Here is a 4,437-nt window from a genome sequence, read left to right as displayed (position 1 = left end):
AGCCTCAGTCATCTGGTGGTGGTGATGTAGCCTCAGTCATCTGGTGGTGATGTAGCCTCTGTCATCTGATGGTGGTGATGTAGCCTCTGTCATCTGGTGTTGGTGGTGATGTAGCCTCAGTCATCTGGTGTTGGTGGTGATGTAGCCTCAGTCATCTGGTGGTGGTGGTGATGTAGCCTCTGTCATCTGGTGCTGGTGGTGATGTAGCCTCTGTCATCTGTGGTGGTGATGTAGCCTCTGTCATCTGGTGGTGGTTATGTAGCCTCAGTCATCTGGTGTTGGTGGTGATGTAGCCTCAGTCATCTGGTGGTGGTGATGTAGCCTCTGTCATCTGATGGTGGTGATGTAGCCTCTGTCATCTGGTGGTGGTGATGTAGCCTCTGTCATCTGGTGGTGGTGGTGATGTAGCCTCTGTCATCAGATGGTGGTGATGTAGCCTCTGTCATCTGGTGGTGGTAATGTAGCCTCTGTCATCTGGTGGTGGTGATGTAGCCTCTGTCATCTGATGGTGGTGATGATGTAGCCTCAGTCATCTGGTGTTGGTGGTGATGTAGCCTCTGTCATCTGGTGGTGGTGATGTAGCCTCTGTCATCAGTCTGTCCCTTGTTCTTCACTTCTGTAAGGTTAGATGATTTAAATAGTTATGTAGATTTAATGATAAATAGATAGATTCACAGACTTACTAATTGGCAAAGCCATCAGATACTTATTTATAGTAGGGTACTTTGCTTAAGCTAGGTCTCTAATCAGTAATAGTATGTCTACAGGAGAAATAGTGAAAGTTTTCTGATAAATTTAACAAGCAATACATTGCACTTGGACTAACCGAGGTTGGCAGATCAATTTAACAATATAATATATTGGGGTTAATACAGAAACAGCTTCATCTGTTATGTATTTTTGACGTTTAGCTATGAATTGTTTTACACTATTACTGGTTTTGATGTACTGTAGTTTGGTAGCTGTAAAGAAGAAAGTGTTTTTTGCTTGACTGCAAACACCAGGTACGGTACAATACTGTATACAGTACCACAAGAAGGTACTGTATACTTTTTTTTGAGGTATGGAGCCTCTAAATATTGACATAGCTTAGGGCTTCAACATGTCTTAATACAGCCCTTCGTCTTGCACTGATTGTAGTGATTATATAGTTAGTACAATACAGTACAGTACAGTACAGTACAGTACAGTACAGTACAGTACAGTACAGTACACTACAGTACAGGTAAAGTAAAGTAAATTTAAGTTTAGTGTAATACTGTAGAGTACTGTACATATTTCTACTTTAATGTTAAGAATGTCAGAGTAGCCAAAGTGCAGTGCCTCTCTCCACCCACCAAAGCTCCAGCAATCATATAGGAAAGTAAGTGTCCAGGAGTGTTCAGTTGTTATTATGCTTTTAAATGGTAATATCAAATGAAGACAAGTTTTTAAAAGGTACTGGATACAGGGAAGTGTACAGATGAGGTGTGTGTGTGTGTAAGATAGGTGTAAATATGGAGAGAAAGTAGAGATGTCTTATAAATATGTTAAAGAAGAGGTACTGCATTTAACCAACCTTCTGGAAAACATGTAACAACACACAAGTGAACATACTGGACGTGGCATGGTATATGTTTTACCTTGAAAAGAGATGAGTTTATCTTGGGCCACTGCAGGATGAGTGAAGGAAGTGGGCGAACTTTTGACAGTTTCTCTAATGCATCTTTGTTGGTCGATCCACTCAGTCTACTTCCCCGACCTCGCCTTCATCTGTCACAATAAAAAGTGAGTTAGTGAAATACTGTACAGGCATCCCTCAAAGTACAGAAGCTTGAGTAATGAAATTCATATTGAAGGAACTAAAAAAAATATGGAATATTCTTTGCGATACAGAGGAAAACTTCCATTAGTTACCTGAATGCTATTTGTGGGGGATGAGGTTAGGTTAGGTTAGGTTAGCATTTGGGTGGCCAATCTTAAGGTGAAATAAACTAGGGTGGAGATTCATCAGGTGATCCCACAATTACAAGGTGCAGTAAACTTGGTGTGGGGGGAGGGGGAGACCTTTCAGGCTTATACTGTGTTTTCCTTTTAATTTGTATACACGCTAAAAGTTTTATAAGGTAAGTTTAAAATTTAAAGACCAAAATATTTTGTGCACAGCAAAGTTAGCCACAGATCTGTAATGTGCAGTTAAGGGTCCAGGAATTTTGAGTGTATGTTTTAGGGCTGCAGTCCCATACTGTACCTTAAATTTACCATTGAAATACATAGAATGATTTAACATGATTCATCACCACCCACACCTGCTGTGCTGATAGTGAAGTGAAAGAATTAAACATTAAACTTTGAGATGACTATCACAGATTCATATCATTCTTGATGGCAATCTTTTTTGTTAAGAAAAGGTAATACTGTACGAGTATTATAACTAATTAAGATGAACAATTTCAAATATTATTGATAAAGGTGGAGGAGACAGTTACCACCAGAAGTAACTTATGGATCTGAACCAAAATTCCTGGAGATATTATTTGCATGACACTGAAAACGAAAATGGAAGCAAGATTATACAGAACCTATTAGAACCTGACCTAGCCTAATCTAACATCCTAACCTGTGGACATTTTCAGCAGATGCTATACAGAAGTTGGAGGCCTTTTAATAGTGGTGTTATAGGAGAATGCTTAGAAAAGTCTACACTGAGAGAAAAACAAATTAAGAACTTCAAGAGAAATACTTGAAATGTAGAGAAAAAGAAAAATGAGATACTTGGTCATATAATTAGGGATGAAGGAATAATGACAAATATTAATGGGCAAAGTTGAGGATAGGAGGGCCAAGGGAAGGCAGAGACTGGGATGGATGAAATAAATTACTAACTGGGTTCCCAGAGAGATACATAACCTCAGAGGATTGGTAAAAACAGCCCAAGAACCTTTAGAGTGGAGGAGTCCTCCACTCTAAAGGTTCTTGGGCTGTAGTCGCCAACCCACAGATATGAGGAGAGTACTCTGTATAATTGATCTTTAAATTCTGTCACAACTGCAGTTGAAAATGTATAATTACAAACACAAAGTAATTGTTCAAGCACGATATCAATTACTATGGAAGGAAAATGCAGGGGTAAAATGGTATTTGCTCCCGTGTTGGCAGAGTGACAGTCCTGTAACTACTGTGTAACCTAAAGTTACCATAAATGTGTGTGGCTATGTGCTTTCAATTGACTGATTAAACTGCAGTTTAAGACACCATGACACATTAAGAATGTTGCTTTTATTGGTACTAGATATCAAAGTAAGAACTTTCTGCTTAATATGGCAAGAAGTTCGGGGAACAGAGCCTCCCCAGCTAGAAGTTAGGTAAGGTTTGGTAGGTTTCTTTGGTTGGTTAGGTCAGGTTCTATTAGGTTCTAGTAAATGTAGCCTCATTTAAAATACTTACTATAATAATTATAACATCTGTGGAAAAATTAATCAAATCGAACAACTCCTTCTGGTGGTAGTGCTGTTCTCAGAAATGACCCCATTATTTTCATCTTCATAAACTCCTAACACAGGCTCACAATACATGACTTTTTTTTAACTGACCAAATCTAATAATATTGAAAAATTTACATCTCGGTCATCGTCAATTTACGGCGGAAATATCATAGAAAAAAAGGTCTTAGAATTGTCTAAACATCACGAAAAACACATTAATAATAGCGAGAGAAAGACCGGTGCACGACTGAAATTTCACCCCAATTTTCACTGATTACATTAGGGAATACTGTATTATGTTGGGGGAAAAGATTAAAATGAGGGTAATCATGTACTAACCTAACCAAACCTAATAAAACCTGACCTAACCTAACCTGACCTAACCTGACCTGACCTGACCTGACCTGACCTGACCTGACCTAACCTGACCTAACCTGACCTGACCTAACCTATATCTTAACTCGCCTATATCTAGAATACTAAGCATTTGCACAAGAAAATTAATAGAATGAAAAGCATAATCAGTGAACAAAACTGTGGTATAACCGCAGTTTCGGACAATATGGATCTCGAGTTGAGCAATGTGTTTTTCCGATTGTTTAGATAATTTTAAGACACTTCTTTTTTAACGTATCCCTCGCAAATTACTTAAATGTACCGGAATCATCATCGAAGAAAAGTGTCTTAAAATTGTCTAAACAATCAGAAAAACACATTGCTCAACTACTAGGGGTATTGTCCAAAAGTGCAGTTTAACCAAAACTCTCTTTTAAAAAAACTCATAATTACTTAACCACTGACGGTCACCAGCCGTATATTTGCCTTTGCTGCTTTATTAACTTTAGAAAATTAGTTACTAGAATTAAAATAAGCACATACCTGCATCTGCTGTTTCCCATACACAGGTAACGAGGTGCTGTAGTAGTGTATAATTTATGACTGGCACAGGTGACAGCCTCGCCACCAGGTCAGT

The 4,437-nt window shown here is 38.5% G+C and overlaps 1 long non-coding RNA gene across 1 annotated transcript; it reads right to left on the bottom strand.

The window, feature by feature from the left end:
- Window positions 1-506: 506 nt before the first annotated feature.
- LOC121858746 lies at window positions 507-4,437 on the bottom strand. The gene is made up of 3 exons (XR_006087503.1): window positions 4,344-4,437; window positions 1,623-1,752; window positions 507-616 (listed from the first exon to the last, which is right to left on the bottom strand). It is a non-coding gene; the product is annotated as an uncharacterized LOC121858746 (long non-coding RNA).

This window comes from Homarus americanus, unplaced genomic scaffold, assembly GCF_018991925.1.
Source record: "Homarus americanus isolate GMGI-L3 unplaced genomic scaffold, GMGI_Hamer_2.0 scaffold74, whole genome shotgun sequence".
Classification (NCBI taxonomy): domain Eukaryota; kingdom Metazoa; phylum Arthropoda; class Malacostraca; order Decapoda; family Nephropidae; genus Homarus; species Homarus americanus.
This window is presented reverse-complemented; position numbering and strand designations above follow the sequence as displayed.